The sequence below is a fragment of the Phyllobates terribilis genome, unplaced genomic scaffold (assembly GCF_046119375.1).
Source record: "Phyllobates terribilis strain yellow unplaced genomic scaffold, ASM4611937v1 Scaffold_2__4_contigs__length_985480577, whole genome shotgun sequence".
NCBI lineage: Eukaryota > Metazoa > Chordata > Amphibia > Anura > Dendrobatidae > Phyllobates > Phyllobates terribilis.
This window is the reverse complement of record NW_027362762.1, coordinates 693,486,901-693,510,266: the sequence shown is the minus strand read 5'-3', so window position 1 is coordinate 693,510,266 and position 23,366 is coordinate 693,486,901. Positions and strand designations below refer to the sequence as shown.

At 41.0% G+C, this 23,366-nt stretch overlaps 1 protein-coding gene across 9 annotated transcripts in view; it reads right to left on the bottom strand.

Moving 5' to 3' along the window:
• TRAF3IP3 (TRAF3 interacting protein 3) overlaps positions 1–23,366 on the bottom strand; it is a 290,160-nt gene that overhangs the window by 110,123 nt on the left and 156,671 nt on the right. For 3 of the 9 annotated variants that reach the window (XM_073667063.1, XM_073667072.1, XM_073667071.1), the window contains exon 1: positions 14,854–15,006. The exons of 4 other annotated variants lie outside the window; for them this stretch is intronic. The gene's annotated coding sequence lies outside the window, so the exon portion shown is untranslated. Of the gene's footprint in view, positions 1–10,518; positions 10,641–14,853; positions 15,008–23,366 lie in introns of those variants that run through there. 2 more of the 9 variants (XM_073667073.1, XM_073667069.1) reach the window with 2 other exon arrangements.

Here is a 23,366-nt window from a genome sequence, read left to right as displayed (position 1 = left end):
ACGACATAGTCAACGGGATAAATAGTAAAATATCAATATTTGCAGATGACACAAAGTTATGTAAAACAATTAATACAAAAGAGGATAGTGAAGACCTACAGAGGGATTTGGATAAGCTGGGTAGGTGGAGCATTAAATGGCAAATGAGGTTTAACGAGGAGAAATGTAAGGTCATACATATGGGAAGGAAAAATGGAAGTCACCAGTACTCACTGAATGGGAAACCATTGGGGAATTCAGAGATGGAGAAGGACTTGGGCATCTTGATTGATAGCAAACTAAATTGGAGTGCCCAAAGTCAGGCCGCTGCTGTAAGGGCAAACAGGGTAATGGGATGTATCAGAAGAGGTATAGCTGCAAAGGATGAGAACATTGTTCTTCCACTGTACAAAGCACTGGTCAGACCACACTTGGAATACTGTGCTCAGTTATGGGCCCCAATATATAGAAAGGATATAAATGAGCTTGAAAAGGTACAAAGGAGGGCAACAAAATTAATAAGGGTAATGGAGGGACTGCAATACCCAGAGAGGTTGGCAAAACTTGGACTATTCAGCCTGGAAAAGAGAAGGTTGAGGGGGGACATAATAAATGTGTACAAATATGTTAGGGGACAGTATAGAGACCTTGCCCGGGATTTGTTCAAAAGGAGGGATATTACGGTAACAAGTGGGCATTCACTAAGACTGGAAGAGAAAAGGTTTCAGCACCAGCATAGGAAGGGGTTCTTTACGGTAAGAGCAGTGAGAATATGGAATTCACTGAGTGAGGAGACGGTAATGTCGGATTCACTACACCAGTTCAAGCGGGGACTGGATGCTTTTCTAGATACCAGGCAGATTTCAGCATATACTTAAAAATAAAATAAAATAGTAGGTTGATACAGGGATTTATTCTGACTGCTGGTTTCAGAGTCGGGAGGGAATTTTTCCTCAGGTGAAGATTGGCCAAATCATTTGGGGTTTTTGCCCTCCTCTGGATCAACTTTAGCAATTACAGAACTAACAGGTCGAACTTGATGGACGCAAGTCTTTATTCGGCTTTACTAACTATGTATACTGAATGGGGGGCTGTGTTGTGGATCATACTGTGTTGGGGTCACCATTCTTTGCCTTGGGAGTTGAGGTAGGGTCCTGTAGGGTCATTATACTGTGAATGTGGAGGCTAGTGTGGAGGAATTAACCATGGGGGTGATTTTGTTGGCATTATACTTTATGAGGGCAATGAAAGAGGAATCTAAGACTTCAGCAGGAGGAAAATTACAAAGTAAAGGCTGGAAAGTTATGGAATATGATCTTCTGTGATCCCGACAATTTTTTTTTTTTTTTATATGGGGGAGATTAGAAATGAGGATGCCCCACTTTATATTTTGCCCAGGGTCACAATTCGTTTAAAACCGGCCCTAACCATTTCTGACTTTATATAGACTGTGCTCGATAAGAAGTGTGTACAAAACAGAGGCTGCCATAGTGTCTTCTAGCGGCCATCTGGTCACATGATCAGCAGAATCTCAGTACTAAGTAGATAGACGACCGTCTCACATAGGGACATCCCAGGCACTTGACAGACCCAAAGTATGGCACATTATTTTGTTTGTGCTTTTAAACTCTTTTTTTTTTTTTTTGCGCAAAAGCAGCATAACAAAAAAACACTTATAGAAATTTAGTATTGTCAAGGAATGTATCAAACCACAGAATAATAATAACATGACAATTATACCTAACAATGAAAGATGTTTAAAAAAATAATTCAAAATGAATTTTCATGTAGTTCATTTTGTCTCTAAAAAAATGTAATAAAAAGTGATCAATAACTTGTATGTATAACATTATAAAGGTACTAATAAAAACTAGTTTGTCACGCAGATGTTGGTTATGTAGTTGATGTGAGATATATGGACTTAGTAAAGGCATTTGATTCTGTACCACATATCAGCCTTATATTGAAGCTCCAGAAGCAAGGACTGGGGGAACTATATGCAGATGGGTAAGAACTGGTTAAAGATAACCTTTTATGTAAAAAAAAAAGTTATTAACTTGCAGATATAGGGTTAATCTGCAGGTAAATAGCATTCTGAAGCTGCGTAGCACCTGCACTGAGAACCAGGCTGTTGGGAAGAAATAAACTTTATTCTTTCCTGCAGACTCAGGCTTTCAGTCATGGGGGTGGGCCGGTGAGCCTTTAGTCGCCATGCAGTGCATATAGTGCGCAGTGGCATAACTAGAGTCTGATGGGCCCCAGTGCAAGATTTGGACCGACCTCCCCAATCCTGATATATATATCCTCCATCCTGGTATATATACACGTGGTCAAAATTGTTGGTACCCCTCGTTTAATTAAAGAAAAACCCACAATGGTCGCAGAAATAACTTGAATCTGACAAAAATAATAATAAATTAAAAATCTATGAAAATGAAAGTCAGACATTGCTTTTCAACCCTGCTTCCACAGAATTTTTTAAAAATTTAAACTCATGAAATAGGCCTGGACAGAAATGATGGTACTCCTAACTTAATATTTTGTTGAACAACCTTTTGAGGCAATCACTGCAATCAAACGATTCCTGTAACTGTCAATGAGACTTCTGCACCTCTCGACAGGTATTTTGGCCCACTCCTCATGAGCAAACTGCTCCAGTTGTCTCGTGTTTGAAGGTTGCCTTTTCCAGACGGCATGTTTCAGCTCTTTCCAAAGATGCTCAATAGGATTTAGGTCAGGGCTCATAGAAGGCCACTTCAGAATAGTCCAATGTTTTCCTCTTAGCCATTCTTGGGTGTTTTAACGGTGTGTTTTGGGTCATTATCCTGTTGTAAGACCCATGACCTGTGACTGAGACCTAGCTTTCTGACACTGGGCAGCACATTTCTCTCTAGAAGCCCTTGATAGTCTTGAGATTTCATTGTACCCTGCACAGATTCAAGTCACCCTGTGCCAGATGCAGCAGAGCAGCCCCAGAACATAACAGAGCCTCCTCCATGTTTCACAGTAGGGACAGTATTCTTTTCTTGGTATGCTTCATTTTTCCGTCTGTGAGCATAGAGCTGATGTGCCTTGCCAAAACCTTCCATTTTTGTCTCATCTGTCCATAGGACATTCTTCCAGAAGCTTTGTGGCTTGTCAACATGTAATTTGGCAAATTCCAGTCTGGCTTTTTTATGATTTTTTTTCAACAATGGTGTTCTCCTTGGTCGTCTCCCATGAAGTCCACTTTGGATCAAACAACGACGGATGGTGCGATCTGACACTGAGGTTCCTTGAACTTGAAGTTCCCCTTTAATCTCTTTAGAAGTGTTCCTGGGCTCTTTTGTTACCATTCGTATTATCCGTCTCTTTGATTTGTCATCAATTTACCTCCGCGGCCACGTCCAGGGAGGTTGGCTACAGTCCCATGGATCTTAAATTTCTGAATAATATATGCAACTGTAGTCATAGGAACATGAAGCTGCTTGGAGATGGTCTTATAACCTTTACCTTTCACATGCTTGTCTATAATTTTCTTTCTAATCTCCTGAGACAACTTTTTCCTTTGCTTCCCCTGGACCATATTGAGTGTGGTACACACCATGTCACCAGACAGCACAGTGAGTATCTGTAGCCCTATATACAGGCCAACTGACTGATTACAAGATTATAGACACCTGTGATGCTAAATAATGGACACAACTTGATTTAACATGTCCCTAACATGACCTATTTCATGAGTTTAATTTTTTTTAAATACTGTGGAAGTAGGGTTGAAAAGCAATGTCTGACTTTCATTTGTTCATTTTCATAGATTTTTAATTTATTATTACTTTTTTCAGATTCAAGTTATTTCTGTGACCATTGTGGGGTTTTCTTTCATTAAACGAGGGGTACCAACAATTTTAACCACATGTGTATGTTTCTCATCCTGGTATTACATATATATATATATATATATATATATATATACATACATATATACCAGGATGAAAGGCATATATACAGGTGCTCCTCACAAAATTTGAATATCATCAAAAAGTTAAGGCTTATTGAGATAATGACTTTTGTGTTTTCATTGGCTGTAAGCCATAAACATCAACATTAACAGAAATAAACACTTGAAATAGATCACTCTGTTTGTAATGACTCTATATAATATATGAGTTTCACTTTTTGTATTGAAGAACTGAAATAAATTAACTTTTTATATTCTAATTTTGTGAGAAGCACCTGTATATATGCCCTCCATCCTGGTATATATGTCCCTTATCCTTTTCCCCAACCTGATATATATTTAGATATATATTATATATATATATCACATCCTGGTATATGTCCCTTATCCTGGTATATGTCCCCGTCCTGCCGCTGTTCTTTAATGTATAGAAAAAAATATACCATTATACTCACCTTCCCTCTGCTCCCCCGCCTCACTGTCCTTTTCTGAAGCCGGCACCTGATTTCAGAGTGCAATCAACGGAAGTGCATGGCATCACTACCATGCGCCCCCAGTCATGTGGACGCCGACGTCTAATGGCCTCTGATTGGCGGGCATAGTTCACTAAGTACCCTATATTTATTATGCAATTTTGCTTTACATTTATATATAATTATGGTAGGGTATGAGATATATTTTTGTCTTGCTTCTTTTTTGCTAGTGTGAACATGCCTCTGTTTCTTGTATGTCTGCCATCTTAGACCTCAGTTCACATTGTCTGTTTTTTTGACTTGTTTGCATTCTGTGCAATTTAAGGGTGTGGCATGCCCTTTGTTGAGCTGATTGGTATATATGTAGCTTACCACGGGCCTAGGTGGTCTGGAGTTGGGACCCGGTCCTATTTGTCTACCCTTTTATATGCATTACTTCAACTTTGATATACAGTAAGGTTTTTAATATAGGCAGTATAGGTACCGTCCCAATTTAGGGTCACCTTGCCGCTGGTGGGACGGCTTGTATACTTTTTTTGATCAAAAATAGTTCACTAAGTACCCTATATTTATTATGCAATTTTGCTTTACATTTATATATAATTATGGTAGGGTATGAGATATATTTTTGTCTTGCTTCTTTTTTGCTAGTGTGAACATGCCTCTGTTTCTTGTATGTCTGCCATCTTAGACCTCAGTTCACATTGTCTGTTTTTTTGACTTGTTTGCATTCTGTGCAATTTAAGGGTGTGGCATGCCCTTTGTTGAGCTGATTGGTATATATGTAGCTTACCACGGGCCTAGGTGGTCTGGAGTTGGGACCCGGTCCTATTTGTCTACCCTTTTATATGCATTACTTCAACTTTGATATACAGTAAGGTTTTTAATATAGGCAGTATAGGTACCGTCCCAATTTAGGGTCACCTTGCCGCTGGTGGGACGGCTTGTATACTTTTTTTGATCAAAAATAGTTCACTAAGTACCCTATATTTATTATGCAATTTTGCTTTACATTTATATATAATTATGGTAGGGTATGAGATATATTTTTGTCTTGCTTCTTTTTTGCTAGTGTGAACATGCCTCTGTTTCTTGTATGTCTGCCATCTTAGACCTCAGTTCACATTGTCTGTTTTTTTGACTTGTTTGCATTCTGTGCAATTTAAGAGTGTGGCATGCCCTTTGTTGAGCTGATTGGTATATATGTAGCTTACCACGGGCCTAGGTGGTCTGGAGTTGGGACCCGGTCCTATTTGTCTACCCTTTTATATGCATTACTTCAACTTTGATATACAGTAAGGTTTTTAATATAGGCAGTATAGGTACCGTCCCAATTTAGGGTCACCTTGCCGCTGGTGGGACGGCTTGTATACTTTTTTTGATCAAAAATAGTTCACTAAGTACCCTATATTTATTATGCAATTTTGCTTTACATTTATATATAATTATGGTAGGGTATGAGATATATTTTTGTCTTGCTTCTTTTTTGCTAGTGTGAACATGCCTCTGTTTCTTGTATGTCTGCCATCTTAGACCTCAGTTCACATTGTCTGTTTTTTTGACTTGTTTGCATTCTGTGCAATTTAAGGGTGTGGCATGCCCTTTGTTGAGCTGATTGGTATATATGTAGCTTACCACGGGCCTAGGTGGTCTGGAGTTGGGACCCGGTCCTATTTGTCTACCCTTTTATATGCATTACTTCAACTTTGATATACAGTAAGGTTTTTAATATAGGCAGTATAGGTACCGTCCCAATTTAGGGTCACCTTGCCGCTGGTGGGACGGCTTGTATACTTTTTTTGATCAAAAATAGTTCACTAAGTACCCTATATTTATTATGCAATTTTGCTTTACATTTATATATAATTATGGTAGGGTATGAGATATATTTTTGTCTTGCTTCTTTTTTGCTAGTGTGAACATGCCTCTGTTTCTTGTATGTCTGCCATCTTAGACCTCAGTTCACATTGTCTGTTTTTTTGACTTGTTTGCATTCTGTGCAATTTAAGGGTGTGGCATGCCCTTTGTTGAGCTGATTGGTATATATGTAGCTTACCACGGGCCTAGGTGGTCTGGAGTTGGGACCCGGTCCTATTTGTCTACCCTTTTATATGCATTACTTCAACTTTGATATACAGTAAGGTTTTTAATATAGGCAGTATAGGTACCGTCCCAATTTAGGGTCACCTTGCCGCTGGTGGGACGGCTTGTATACTTTTTTTGATCAAAAATAGTTCACTAAGTACCCTATATTTATTATGCAATTTTGCTTTACATTTATATATAATTATGGTAGGGTATGAGATATATTTTTGTCTTGCTTCTTTTTTGCTAGTGTGAACATGCCTCTGTTTCTTGTATGTCTGCCATCTTAGACCTCAGTTCACATTGTCTGTTTTTTTGACTTGTTTGCATTCTGTGCAATTTAAGGGTGTGGCATGCCCTTTGTTGAGCTGATTGGTATATATGTAGCTTACCACGGGCCTAGGTGGTCTGGAGTTGGGACCCGGTCCTATTTGTCTACCCTTTTATATGCATTACTTCAACTTTGATATACAGTAAGGTTTTTAATATAGGCAGTATAGGTACCGTCCCAATTTAGGGTCACCTTGCCGCTGGTGGGACGGCTTGTATACTTTTTTTGATCAAAAATAGTTCACTAAGTACCCTATATTTATTATGCAATTTTGCTTTACATTTATATATAATTATGGTAGGGTATGAGATATATTTTTGTCTTGCTTCTTTTTTGCTAGTGTGAACATGCCTCTGTTTCTTGTATGTCTGCCATCTTAGACCTCAGTTCACATTGTCTGTTTTTTTGACTTGTTTGCATTCTGTGCAATTTAAGGGTGTGGCATGCCCTTTGTTGAGCTGATTGGTATATATGTAGCTTACCACGGGCCTAGGTGGTCTGGAGTTGGGACCCGGTCCTATTTGTCTACCCTTTTATATGCATTACTTCAACTTTGATATACAGTAAGGTTTTTAATATAGGCAGTATAGGTACCGTCCCAATTTAGGGTCACCTTGCCGCTGGTGGGACGGCTTGTATACTTTTTTTGATCAAAAATAGTTCACTAAGTACCCTATATTTATTATGCAATTTTGCTTTACATTTATATATAATTATGGTAGGGTATGAGATATATTTTTGTCTTGCTTCTTTTTTGCTAGTGTGAACATGCCTCTGTTTCTTGTATGTCTGCCATCTTAGACCTCAGTTCACATTGTCTGTTTTTTTGACTTGTTTGCATTCTGTGCAATTTAAGGGTGTGGCATGCCCTTTGTTGAGCTGATTGGTATATATGTAGCTTACCACGGGCCTAGGTGGTCTGGAGTTGGGACCCGGTCCTATTTGTCTACCCTTTTATATGCATTACTTCAACTTTGATATACAGTAAGGTTTTTAATATAGGCAGTATAGGTACCGTCCCAATTTAGGGTCACCTTGCCGCTGGTGGGACGGCTTGTATACTTTTTTTGATCAAAAATAGTTCACTAAGTACCCTATATTTATTATGCAATTTTGCTTTACATTTATATATAATTATGGTAGGGTATGAGATATATTTTTGTCTTGCTTCTTTTTTGCTAGTGTGAACATGCCTCTGTTTCTTGTATGTCTGCCATCTTAGACCTCAGTTCACATTGTCTGTTTTTTTTTACTTGTTTGCATTCTGTGCAATTTAAGGGTGTGGCATGCCCTTTGTTGAGCTGATTGGTATATATGTAGCTTACCACGGGCCTAGGTGGTCTGGAGTTGGGACCCGGTCCTATTTGTCTACCCTTTTATATGCATTACTTCAACTTTGATATACAGTAAGGTTTTTAATATAGGCAGTATAGGTACCGTCCCAATTTAGGGTCACCTTGCCGCTGGTGGGACGGCTTGTATACTTTTTTTGATCAAAAATAGTTCACTAAGTACCCTATATTTATTATGCAATTTTGCTTTACATTTATATATAATTATGGTAGGGTATGAGATATATTTTTGTCTTGCTTCTTTTTTGCTAGTGTGAACATGCCTCTGTTTCTTGTATGTCTGCCATCTTAGACCTCAGTTCACATTGTCTGTTTTTTTGACTTGTTTGCATTCTGTGCAATTTAAGGGTGTGGCATGCCCTTTGTTGAGCTGATTGGTATATATGTAGCTTACCACGGGCCTAGGTGGTCTGGAGTTGGGACCCGGTCCTATTTGTCTACCCTTATATATGCATTACTTCAACTTTGATATACAGTAAGGTTTTTAATATAGGCAGTATAGGTACCGTCCCAATTTAGGGTCACCTTGCCGCTGGTGGGACGGCTTGTATACTTTTTTTGATCAAAAATAGTTCACTAAGTACCCTATATTTATTATGCAATTTTGCTTTACATTTATATATAATTATGGTAGGGTATGAGATATATTTTTGTCTTGCTTCTTTTTTGCTAGTGTGAACATGCCTCTGTTTCTTGAATGTCTGCCATCTTAGACCTCAGTTCACATTGTCTGTTTTTTTAGTGTGTAATGCCATGCATAGACCTAACAGGTCTCTGCGCTGCAGTACACTTCAGCGGAATGTGAGTATGAGGATGCAGATCCATCTGAAGTATTGGCTGGCGTCGGCGGGTCCCTCACCCACTGGGCCCAGTTGCAGTGGCGACCTCTATGACTGTGGTAGTTATGCTCCTGATGGTGCAGCAGCTGAAATCGCACCCTGACACTGGCTGAGAGTTAACTCCGCATTACAGTCGGCTGTCATTCAGTACCAGGGGCGCAGTTACAGCCACGACTCGCTATGCAGTGAGCAGTGACTGAAGCCACGCCGGCGCACCCCTATGACTGAAAGCTTGAGGCCACTGGAAGGAATAAAGTTATTTTTTTTCCAGTACCTGGGCCCTAAGTGCGGGTGCCGGACAGCTTTAGAACGCTATTAGCCATCAGATTAACTCCACATCGGCAGATTTATAGTGTTTTTTTTTACATGACAGGTTTCCTTTAAATGTAAATATACTATGGACCACAGAACAGGATAAGCGCCTGCATATTCTGGTTACAAGTAAGCTAAGCTGTAGTACTCAATATCAGGTAGCAGCTGCAAAAGCAAACAAGATTTTAGGGTGTATAAATAGTAAGATAAAATCTTGTGATTCCAAAGTATTGTTACCCCTTCATAAATCACTGGTGAGGCCACATCCAGAATATGCGACCCAGTTTTGGGCTCCACATTTTAAAAAGTATATTGAAAAGCTAGAATCAATTCAAAGGCAGGCAATTTGTTTATTACGTAGGATGGAAGGTCTCTCCTATAAATGCAGACAAGGTGCATGCAAATTGTAGTCGCATTGACTTGCATTGAAGCCTATGGCAAGTGAGTCAGGGGCGACTTGCTACTTGAAAATTCAACATACTTAGAAACATTTGCAACTCTGTGACACACGATAGGTAGGTTGCAATGCGACACGACGGAGTCTCATTAGATGCATTTTTGAGATGCGATAAAGGAACCTCAATGTGACTACAATGAGATTTCAATGTCTCGAGATCTCAAAGTAGGCTGAGCCTTACGGATATATATATATTGTAATATTCAAGTATGCAGTTGCTTTGATATCTTCAATTAATAATATATTGCATGAATGAACATTGGTGTTATTGATATACATCTAACGATTTTTAAGGTTATCACAATTGCATTTTTTTTTAAAACCTTTGAGAATAAGCTTGACTTGATCAGCGCTTTTACAGATGCCCGTGTGACACTTTATACATTTGCTGTACAATGTTAAAGAACTGTTTTTATAAATGTTCACTAATATAATTTGCAGTCATCTTCTATTTCTACTTTATTAACCACAAGTTTGGGGGTTTACTGCAATAAAAGGAAAAGCCATGCCCCGTTTGATGTTGACTCGGAGAAGACCCTATACACACACACGTCACTTTCCTGTCCTCATTTTTACTGTAGCGTAAGTTAAAACTGATCTGTTAGATGACTACTTCGGTTACCAACACAGAACATCAGGACAAAATTAACCATCAGTCAAACTCTAAATATGCCTTAAAAATGTAGATAGTTATAGGAGGAATGAAGATAAAACTATGTTCTGTTAATTTAATGAGTATAAAATACATACCCCAATAGTGAGAGGTTTGTGAAGAGCCTTTATGAGAAATTGTGACGACGAGTAGTGACAGTGACACTCAGCAAGGTTCTCAGCAGAGACTGTTATCTCTGCACAACAGACAGCGATGGGAATGTGTTTAGCCAAAATTATCTGGAAGTTTCTTAGCACTGCTAGTACTGATAATTTTCAGTATAGAAGTTGTGGGAAGTTTTAGTGGTTTCTTACCAACAAACTATACAAAAAAATGTTAATTCCATATGAGAAAAACACTCACCTTTTAATTCCCCCATCACCTTCAGTTCCTCGATGGTCTATGAGCACCCATACTAGAAACATGGCAGCGTCTAGTAAGATCTTGGACTCCTACAGTAATAATTTTGAATATCATGCAGCAAATCGCATAAAGGTAGAGCTGCGCTTTGATTGTCCAACTAGATGTATTTATCACCTAATCGACCTCTGGTCCTACAGGAGTTAATGGAGAGGTGGTCACGCATGTGCACTACTGATTTTTTCAAACAGGGGACTTTGGAACCCCTGTTCTCGGGATAGCTCGTTATCCCAGTGGTTGGGCAATCAGTGATTTTAAATTTATCAAATATCCAGTGGATAGGTGCACAAAACATGTGATGTACATGTACATTATGTCGGGAATGGGTTAATAATATACAAATGTTGCATTGTGCATATCTATAATTCAAAATATTTGTGTATCTGGTGGTTACTTTGTTACCTTACAAGTTTCCTTAAAATATACAACATAAAGACTGGACTCTAATGCAGCCTCACAATCAAAATCATGCAGACATGGGAAATAGATGGAAGAGACAGAGATTTCTAACAAACACAGCACCAGATTTGGACACTAAAAATACGATTTGAATTAAGGCTATGTCCCATTCAAAATGCTCTGATTAGTCTGAATATTTTGTCCTAATAGAATCCCTTTATAGAGGAATTCTCAAGTTTGGAAGCTATCCCTTATTTATTTTTAATGGGAGCGCTGGAGATAGCTGAATAATATGCTCGGCTGGTATTTGGGCCCAAACCAAATCAAAGGTGCATCCCACACTAAATATCAATCTATTTAATTGAATAATGAAACATTCCCTACTGTGCCCTCTCACTCTACTATCCTGGTGTTTCCTTTTTTTTTTTACTTCCGCTGACATTTTGTTTGAGAATCCCCAGAGCATGCGGGATTACTCAAATGGGACATCTCTAGTGGGCCTGGGCTGCAGTCAATGCTGCATCTCAAACGTAGCGTCATCAGTTACATCAGTTTCAGGGGTTGGGCAAGTCCTGTGCTACTGAGCTTGCATTGGTTGTCACAGCTGATCCACAATCAGTATGTGCTCCCTGCACTATATTTCTTTGAATGTTCACTGACATTGCGCTCCCTGTTGGAGCTAAAAAGAAGTGATGAGCCGGCAAGAGAGCGCACTGTCAGTGCTCGTTGAAAAGCAGAGAACAAGGCAAGCAGGGAACACAGAGACCAGCCCGCGAAACAGACTGATGACACTTCATTCCAGGTTAGGCACAGCAGCGGCAGCAGTGACAGCAGCCCCCTGATGACATCCCATTTGAGTATCCCAGCATGCACTGGGGGTTCTCACAGGAAACATCATTAAATGGAAAGTTAAAAAACAAAAAACAGATAGGAAGTTAGAGTAGAGAAGGAACTGTAGGGAATTTTTAACTAATTATTAAATTAAATAAACGTTATGTATGACATTCACCTTTGATTTCAGACCACCCCTTTATGTCTAAGTGGGTGTTATCAAATAGTTTAGAAGGGACACTCAGAAACCAGCTACAATACAAGTAAGCACCCTAGTAAATGTTTATATATCTTATTCTTTGAGCAGTAATGCACTTTACATGAGACACATAGTATACTTTTATCCAATAACCCTTGAAATATATTACTCACAGCATACAGATCATAATACCTACGCAATAATGCAACCATGCAGATATTTCAGATAAAATACTATTGCATTGATAAAATCACAAAATACCCATATGAAGTAATGGCTATAGCAGTGCCCTACACATGGGCCAGTCACAATGCATTGTATAATACCTCACATTATTTTACATGCCCCTGTACTAACATGGAAACATTTATCATCAGCCTGCTTGGTTAGGAGCCATAGAAAAGAAGTCCACAAGCCGCATGTGGTACCCAGACATTTGTAGCTACCATAGATATACAGTACAGACCAAAAGTTTGGACACACCTTCTCATTTAAAGATTTTTCTGTATTTTCATGACTTTGAAAATTGTACATTCACACTGAAGGCATCAAAACTATGAATTAACACATGTGGAATTATATACTTAACAAAAAAGTGTGAAACAACTGAAAATATGTCTTATATTCTAGGTTCTTCAAAGTAGCCACCTTTTGCTTTGATGACTGCTTTGCACACTCTTGGCATTCTCTTGATGAGCTTCAAGAGGTAGTCACCGGAAATGGTCTTCCAACAACCTTGAAGGAGTTCTCAGAGATGCTTAGCACTTGTTGGCCCTTTTGCCTTCACTCTGCGGTCCAGCTCACTCCAAACCATCTCGATTGGGTTCAGGTCTGGTGACTGTGGAGGCTAGGGCATCTGGCGTAGCACCCCATCACTCTCCTTCTTGGTCAAATAGCCCTTATACAGCCTGGAGGTGTGTTTGGGGTCATTGTCCTGTTGAAAAATAAATGATGGTCGAACTAAACGCAAACCGGATGGAATAGCATGCCTCTGCAAGATGCTGTGGTAGCCATGCTGGTTCAGTATGCATTCGGTTTTGAATAAATCCCCAACAGTGTCACCAGCAAAGCACCCCCACACCATCACACCTCCTCCTCCATGCTTCACGGTGGGAACCAGGCATGTAGAGTCCATCCGTTCACCTTTTCTGCGTCGCACAAAGACACGGTGGTTGGAACCAAAGATCTCAAATTTGGACTCATCAGACCAAAGCACAGATTTCTACTGGTCTAATGTCCATTCCTTGTGTTCTTTAGCCCAAACAAGTCTTTTCTGCTTGTTGCCTGTCCTTAGCAGTGGTTTCCTAGCAGCTATTTTACCATGAAGGCCTGCTGCTCAAAGTCTCCTATTAACAGTTGTGGTAGAAATGTGTCTGCTGCTAGAACAATGTGTGGCATTGACCTGGTCTCTAATCTGGGCTGCTGTTAACCTGCAATTTCTGAGGTTGGTGACTCAGATAAACTTATCCTCAGAAGCAGAGGTGACTCTTGGTCTTCCTTTCCTGGGGCGGTCCTCATGTGAGCCAGTTTCTTTGTAGCGCTTGATGGTTTCTGCAACTGCACTTGGGGACACTTTCAAAGTTTGCCCAATTTTTCGGACTGACTGACCTTCATTTCTTAAAGTAATGATGGCCACTCGTTTTTCTTTACTTAGCTGCTTTTTTTCTTGCCATAATACAAATTCTAACAGGCTATTCAGTATGACTATCAGCTGTGTATCCACCTGACTTGTGCACAACACAACTGATGGTCCCAACCCCATTTATAAGGCAAGAAATCCCACTTATTAAACCTGACAGGGCACACCTGTGAAGTGAAAACCATTTCCAGTGACTACCTCTTGAAGCTCATCAAGAGAATGCCAAGAGTGTGCAAAGCAGTCATCAAAGCAAAAGGTGGCTACTTTGAAGAACCTAGAATATAAGACATATTTTCAGTTGTTTCACACTTTTTTGTTAAGTATATAATTCCACATGTGTTAATTCATAGTTTTGATGCATTCAGTGTGAATGTACAATTTTCATAGTCATGAAAATACAGAAAAATCTTTAAACGAGAAGGTGTGTTCAAACTTTTGGTCTGTACTGTATATCTGCTTTTAGGACAAATAATGCACTTATTGCAAAATTATGTAAAGAAATAAAAGCCATTTAGGCTGTGCTTTATACCTATTACCCTATGCACTGACATAATTTATTAGGAGGGGGTGTTGATGCAGTTGGTGTAATATTTCCAATTAAATAATATCTGATATGTGCTATAAAAAATGGCATATATTCACAACAGGCCATACCGGTCAGTTAGGTTGTCTCACGTCAGTAGCAAACATTGTCTGTCATCTCATTTACCAACAGAAAACATCAGATGTCGTCTTCCTTTTCGGAGTTGCAGCAGATTATAACATTCTTTTAACTATTGTTTTCTGCTGCAGTCATGAATTTATCAACCGGCTCTTCTGTCATTACAGAAAATGAAAATACAGAAGTAGGAAAGCAGGAGTCCAGCCCATTCAAGAATAGCAACAGGCGCTCCACCTTCCTGATTCTACCGTATAAAGCCCTTATAAATGACACCTAATGGTTACCTGCACTGCCCGGCGAAGTAATGGATACAAGGTCCAGCCTCTATACAGATGAGCTTCTCTCACGGCCCGCAGTGATGTCTACATGGCACACATTACACCTCGCTCTCTTGTCACATTGTAGTGTGCATTTGTTTAAACAGGAAATTAAGAAAGCCACAAGATTCAGACTTTCCGCCTCTTCACCCCTACTCTTTCCTCCTTTCAATTCTTCGCTGAGGTGATACTGCCATTTTTTTTTTTAATTACATTAACTCCTTATTTGCTAGCCATGCCAGTGAACACATTTTTCAAGCGAGCTTGTCAAAGCATTTGGTATTGTGCTTATTATAGAAAACATAACTAGGGGATAGCAGAGTTGTTCAGAACCCTTCCCACCATTCTACCCCAAAATAACCAAGCCACAGGTGTAATTTATTAAATTCATCATTTAAAATTACAAATTGTTAATACACATAAGTTTAGAAGCTCTTCATAAATAACATTATAAAACTAGAACAATTTCTCATAGACAATATTTATAAAGTGATATCAGCTACAACTGTATACAGATAAAGAGCCCTTGAAGGTATACTTCTGGCCCATGCTCCTAGCCTGGGCTGTATCTGACACTGTTATGGCACAGTTAACACCTTCCCTTGGGACCCTACATTGATTAACCCAGACCAAAAGTTTGCGTAGTTTCTCCTCTTTTTTCCTGAATCTACTCTGGTTTCCTCCTACACTCCAAATATAGGGAATTTCAATTGTGAACCCCAATGGGGACAGTGATGATGAAGCATGTAAAGTGCTGAGGAATTAATGGCGCTATGTAAGCAAGTAAAATACATTTTGCAATGAACCCCGCCTAACATCGAAGCAAACTCATCCTAATGTCTCTTATTAAAGCCCTGGTGACCCACACTACTAAATCATCTTCTCCTACATACACCACTAACTACCAGGTGGGCTTTATCCAGCTCTTTGCTGTACTGCACCCCCTGTAAATGTACCGCGTATCTGATCTGTACTTCAGTTTTACCAAATCCCAATTGCCAGCCACATGTCCATACTTATTCCACCCAGTAAACATAGAAATGTACAACTAGTCACTCAAGACATGGACCAGTTCTTGCAAGAAAACAAAAATCTAGTTTACTGGCAATACACGGTTGCAAGAATTTTTTAGAACATCTAGAATGTTTAAAAAGTCACATCAAATATTTAAATCATATAAGACCTTAAAAGTTAACTTTTATTAATTATTGCTTAAAAGGTCAGAAAATCTTGACCCACAAAATGCAGAGCACACAAAACCACAAAAAAAAACATACAGAAAAAATATCATAAAAACATTCTGGTTGCTATATATGTGGAAATCTAGCTGATAATTTAGACTGTCCCTAGACTCACCCTTCCTACCAGCGGAGGTTGGCACCCTAGGGGGAACGTTGTGGCGCCCCCGCTCCTCGATGGCTTACCCTAGGGTCCCTAACTATCCCCAGTGGCGTACCGCCAATGGCGGCAGGCCACGAGACTGCTATGGGGCCCGTGAGGCGGGGGGGCCCCATAGCAGTCCAGGGGAGGATGGAGCTGGAGAGAGCAATGATGGGGATGGTGGTGCTGGGGAGAGCAATGATGGGGCTAATGGAGCTGGGGAGAGCAATGATGGGGATGGTGGGACTGGGGAGAGCAATGATGGGGATGGTGGTGATGGGGAGAGCAATGATGGGGCTGATGGGGCTGAGGAGAGCAATGATGGGGATGGTGGGGCTGGGGAGAGCAATGATGGGGCTGATGGAGCTGGGGAGAGCAATTATGGGGATGGTGGGGCTGGGGAGAGAAATGATGGGGCTGATGGAGCTGGAGAGAGCAATGATGGGGATGGTGGGGCTGGGGAAATCAATGATGGGGCTGGGGAGAGCAATGATGGGGATGGTGGGGCTGGGGAGAGCAATGATGGGGATGGTGGGGCTGGGGAGAGCAATGATGGGGCTGATGGGGCTGGGAAAAGCAATGATGGGGATTGTGGGACTGGGGAGAGCAATGATGGGGATGGTGGCAATGGGGAGAGCAATGATGTGGATGGTGGCGATGGGGAGAGCAATGATGGGGCTGATGGGGCCGAGGAGAGCAATGATGGGGATGGTGGGGCTGGGGAGAGCAATGATGGGGCTGATGGAGCTGGAGAGAGCAATGATGGGGATGGTGGCAATGGGGAGAGCAATTATGGGGATGGTGAGGCTGGGTAGAGCAATGATGGGGCTGATGGAGCTGGGGAGAGCAATGATGGGGATGGTGGGGCTAGGGAGAGCAATGATGGGGCTGATGGGGCTGGGGAAAGCAATGATGGGGATGGTGGGACTGGGGAGAGCAATGATTGGGATGGTGGCAATGGGGAGAGCAATGATGGGGCTGGAGAGAGCAATGATGGGGGTGCTAGGAGAGAGCAATGATGTGGTGCTGGGAGAGAGCAATGATGGGGGTTTCACTTTGCTTGTACTGCAAAGCCTTGTATATTTTCCGTGTGCACATAGCCTTCCAGATAATTGGGGAGAGTCACAGAGACTGAATAATTTATATTATTGGGCGGCAGAGATTATAGTTAATGGGGGGCACAGTGCTGCTGATCACTTTGTATTTTGATTACTAAGTAGCTAATAGTATATTAATGGTGGGGTACATACTGTATCTGTATTCAGGGGTGCAGTGCGGGGGAGACACAAGTATATATACAATATATGGGACCTTGTTATTTTTAGGGCTGCGTTGATCATCGTGACAATATGAGTAGTGGCTGGGAGATGTCGACATGAAGGTCTGACCAGATGGAGAAGAAGCAGCAGAAACCGACTCTGATCAGTTGAGACGTTAGCGGTAAGTTCCTGGATGTAAATATTATTCTGTATCTGCACTGTGTGACTTGGAGAGATAATGTTATCTGTAAAATCCCTTAGGCTGCATTCTCACATTTGTGTGAAATGTCCGTGTGCTGCCAGAATTTTTTATTGCATGGTCCACGGACTCATAGAGTTTTATAGATACATAACACATCCATGAAAATCAAGGATCTGAGAATGAGATTTGTGAGGGTCAGAGACTGTCTTGTTCTGATCCGATTTTGAGGATAGAATAGGACATGCTCAATGCGTCTGTAAAAGTGGGCAGCACACCGACACTGCACACAGTGTAAGGCAGCGCTAGTCATCATGCTGGGGGACACTTGCTGCGCTGGGTCAATTAAAGCACACCAGCTACGTTTTCCAGTATTTCACAATCCAGCAGTTTATTACACTTCATAACTGCTTATAACTTAGTCCGTCTCAGTGGCTCACCGGCATGTTTACACACATAACATCCAAGAGCCTTTCAAGTGGCAGACAGGCCAACTTGGCTCCAGTTACAGCCTTCAGCCAAGTAACTATATCAATGTCCATATAACGCACCGCTTTTACCTTTTGCCGGGTCTAGCGGTTTCCATCAGATTTGTTCTGCCACAGCTGTGGCTTTACGGCTTCTCAGATGGGGGTCTCCAGCCCTCGTACCTTCCAAGGCTACTGGCATCTCTTACACACAAGGATCCAGCCTCTGCCTTTCAGGCTTCACCAGGCCTCTCTAGGCTAACGGTGTCCCACACACAGGGAACAGGCCTCACGCCTTTCACCCTGTTTCAAAAGCACCAGGATTTTTATATCCTTCAGTGCGCACAGGACCTGCAATGATGTCACAGTCATGTGATCAGTCCTTCAGTGCACAGTGCACAGCGTGCTCAGAAGAAAATGCACAACACATTTTGGGGTCCATTTTTTCTGGCTGCCCTTGTGAAAATTAAAAATTTGAGGCTAAAGTAGCAGTTTTGTGTTAAAAATGTGTTTTTTTATTTTCACACCTCAACATTATAAAATTCTATGAAGCCCCTGGGGGTTCAAGGTGCTCACCACACATCTAGATAAGTTCCTTGAGGGGTCTAGTTTCCAAAATGGGGTCACTTGTTGTGGGTTTCCTCTGTTTAGACACCTCTGGGGCTCTCCAAATGCAGCATGGCGTCCGCTATCGATTCCTGCCAATTTGCATTCCAAAAGTCAAATGGCGCTCCTTACCTTCCGAGCCATGCCGTGCGCCCAAACAGTAGTTTTGCACCACATATAGGGTATCAAAATACTCAGGAGAAATTGCACAACACATTTTGGGGTCCATTTTTTCTGGCTGCCCTTGTGAAAATTAAAAAATATTGGGTCTAAGGTAATTTTTTGTGAAAAAAAGTTAAATGTTCATTGTTTTCTTCCACATTCCAAAAATTCCCGTGAAGCACCTGAAGGGTTAATAAACTTCATGAATGTGGTTTTGAGCACCTTGAGGGTGCAGTTTTTAGAATGGTATCACTTTTGGGTATTTTCTGTCATAAAGGCCCCTCAAAGTGACTTCAAATAAAATGTGGTCCCTAAAAAAATGTTTTTGTAAATTTTGTTGTAAAAATGAGAAATCTCTGGTCAACTTTTAACCCTTATAGCTTCCTAGCAAAAAAAAATTTTGGTTCCAAAATTGTGCTGATGTGAAGTAGACATGTGGGAAATGTTATTTATTAACTATTTTGTGTGACATATCTCTCTGATTTAAGGGCATGAAAATTCAAAGTTTGAAAATTGTAAAATGTTCAAAATTTTGCCAAATTTCCGATTTTTTCACAAATAAACGCAAGTGATATCGAAGAAATTTTACTACTATCATGAAGTACAATATGTCACGAAAAAACAATCTCAGAATCAGGGGAATCCGTTGAAGCGTTCCAGAGTAATTACTTCATAAAGTGACAGTGGTCAGAATTAAAAAAATTGGCCCGGTCACGAAGGCAAAAACAGGCTCTGGCGCGATGTGGTTAAACTGTAAGGTGCCCCAGAGAGGTAGTCGTGGGCGAGCTGTAGCCCCCTCTCGCTCTGGCACCCTACAGACAATATGTGTCCTCCCTCTGAAGTGTGGCTGTGTATGTGGTGCTCTTCACTTACTTCAAGCCATCCGATCGCGGCTGTCTCCAGGCATTTCTCTTCTGGGACCAGGGCAGCAATAAATTCAGAGGACACGAGGTTCTTAACCAGAACTTGAACTTTACTTGGGGAAGAGGAATATATACAATATTTACAGGCAGATATAATGGATAAGGCCCGACAGGTTATCATCTCTCTCACAGGCGCTGGCAACTCCTTCAGCCCTGGTTCCCTCTTTAAGTGAAGCATCTCTGTGACTCTAATCTCTGGCCCATGAGACTCTTCCACAATACCAACAGTGATCTGGATCTGATATCTCTCCCCCACGTCTTAGCCTGGAGTCCTATTTATCTTCCTCTGCTTCCTGCAGACTAGAAGTGCACCGGGTCCTCACTACCTTTGATGAGTTTCTCCGGCCAGCTAACAGGACTCTTGCTCTTGCGTAGGGAGACTTTCACACTGGTGATCCCACTGTCTGAGGGTATGGAGCTCCCGTCTACCCTAGCAGCCACATATACTAGCTGCCCGTACAATTCACTGTCCTATCTCTTACCGAAGAATCACTTCCTGATTCTGGAAACTAAACAGAGATTTTCCTAATGTGCCCACCCTCAGTGAGCTGTCATCACACAGCATTAACTCATCACTGTCTGTAACACTGCTAGCAGACTCAACCGGACATCTGCACCCAGGACAGTGGCATCTTGTGGCTGTTTACAGGTACTGCAGCCCACAAGGAATTATGCCAGGAACAAGCTCTATATCACTCAAGGCTTGATCAGGGCACTAAGTTCCCCCTCTACTCTACTGACTGGACCACTAAGGCTAACCCCTTAGCTTGGTCTACCAACAGTTCAGAGAGGTCTGACTTCAGGAACACTTCCTTTAACTATCTCAGTGCCAAGGGAAGGCTACGCCCTTCCCCACTGTTACAAAACAATGATAAACACTGTGACCCTACAATAATATAGGTGGTCGTCCCTCTCTGGATTAAGCCAAACACCCCTAAAGCCTAATAAACAGCAGAAATATATAAGGTGCAAGGTGCTTAAAAAGTGCAAAGTGCCTCTTATAATGTTGTTTTTGATACAACAGCAGCCATATGTATACAAATGCACATAAGCTTGCGCTTCAAATTTTTGCACCAATACCACACATGATACACAATCAGATGGATAACAGCGCATAATAACCACCATTTATAATACCAGTCAACTTTTATAGATTGACCCAGCAGCAATCATAATCCAAAAGGTAATAAGGGGTGATATACTCATCCAGAGAGGTTGTGCCACCAGCCACAGATATGCCTTGTCGCGTTTCACCCCTGCTGGCTCCTCAGGAGGCCAGATACAACATGATGTCCTTTCCCATAGGTAAGTAGATATGGCATCCAATACACGGTTGCCCAAAATGCTCATAACCATTATTGGATAGCATACCAACTTCTTGAAGGGAATTTGTCACCAGATTTTTCCTACCCAATCTGAGAGCAGTATGATGTAGGGGCAGAGACCCTGATTCCACCTATGTATTACTTACTTGGCTACTTGTTGCAATTTTTATAAAATTACTGTTTTATCTGATGCAGATCTACTAGTTATTGCTGAGCTCTGTAAAACCCTGCCCACACCACCGACCGCCTTCTGTTTACACTGTGCATAGGCAGAAAGCTGCAAATCAGTGGTGGGGGCAGAGTTATACAGAGCAGATGAATATAGAGGACTACATGGCAGTAGGATTACTACTTTTCTAGTGATAATGACATACTAATACCCAGTAACTAGCACATTACTAGTATCAGGGTCTCTGCGTCTAATTAAGCTGTTCTCAGATTAGGTGGCAAAAAACTGGTGATAGATTCCTTTTAAACAGTTTTTCTCAATTTGCCTCAGGTTTCTGGAAGATCAGGCACCTTGAGTGACAGTTTCTGGAGAGCAGCAGAACTGTACTATTAGTAGAACTATAAAGCTCAGCACAAGTTCTGATAGAACACATTTAGTTATCAGTGGTTTGTTCTGAGTCTACATTGTTATTACTTAATTTACACATAGAGATAATTGGGCATTTGAACAAGCACAATGAGAGCTGTGATTAGTAGTCCTGCTCTGAAAGTCACTGATGGTGGAGGGCTGGTGATTTTACAAGATCTGTAATAACAGCTTGTCAGGAGCTGAGAGGGAGGAGGGCAGAGGTGAGCAGCTGTATAGAAATCAATGAGCTGAAGAAAGCTGACAGGTGTGTTATGAGTTAGCCCCACTCTTGAAATGTAACCACTGTACACACTTGGCCAGGGTCTGGGCAGACACTAGTGGCCGAGCTTCATTGAAACCAGCTGTACACTGTGAAAGATAAAATCTCTATTTGCAGGATAATGACAGCAGATAGAAAAATCAAGTCAATTGAAAACTTGAAATATTTTCATGTTGTCTAAGTAACTAAAGCAATTTAATAAAATGAGAATATCCCTATAACCTACCACAAAAACCTCTCTCCAAAGCCACCTTGATTTCTTCAAAACATTACCCCAAATTTGGACTACTATAAAGCAATAGCGTTGACTGTCTCGACTCGTGGTCAACTAAACCCTAGATGCTCAAGCACTTTCTGAAAAACTGTTATGTAGACCAGATGAGCAGACCCACACATAAGCCTGAAAACACCTTATTTACACACATTACCAACCATCATGAAGATTGTAATCTGCTCTGCTTATCTGTTTTGAAGCTTTTGACATTAGAAAACAATAACAACAACCCTCTGATTCTATTCTTACTGTTTTCTACAGGTTCAGAAATATGATATACCCCAAAAAAGGTCAAAGGGAAAGTCAACTTAAACAAATCTACTTCAGAATGACTGCTCACCCAACTGCAATAACTGAAACAAAACTGGCTTCCCGGCATTTCTTCTCATATTACCCCAACTGAAAAGCTTTGTAGCCTGTCTTCTACCTTGTTCCTGAGCATAAACCAAAAAGCCAGCTCCCTACCTGCAAAAGATAACCAACACACCTCTGTAGCATCTATACTATTTATTAAATTATCCCACACTGGACAATATTTTTCAACATGCCATCCAAGTAACTGTACTCAATGACGAATGCAACCACTGTCCCCAAATCCCTGTTGCTAAAACAATATGAAGAAGTTCTAACACAGGTAATTTAAAAATCTGTTTGGCCTCCTTCCAAGCTATCACCAAGCTCTCAGCACACCACTGCCTTATGGTATGCTCCAAAGTTCTACACCTCTGATGCATTTGTGTATATCTCAATATCTACATTAGTCATTGGGACCTCCATGAACAATGACCTCCCATTATACAGTGGTGTGAAAAAGTTTAAGGTTATGTGCACACTGTGAGTTTTTGATCCGTTTTCGCAGCTTTTTCCAGGCGGAAATGCACCAAAAACGCTAAGTAATCCATGTGCCAGCTAATGCAATGACAATCCTGATGAGCTGTGCTGTGCACATGAGCAGGAATTTTCCTGCCAGGATTGTCATTGTGTTTAAATCAGCGGCATGTCAATTCTTTGTGCTTTTCTGCAGCGTT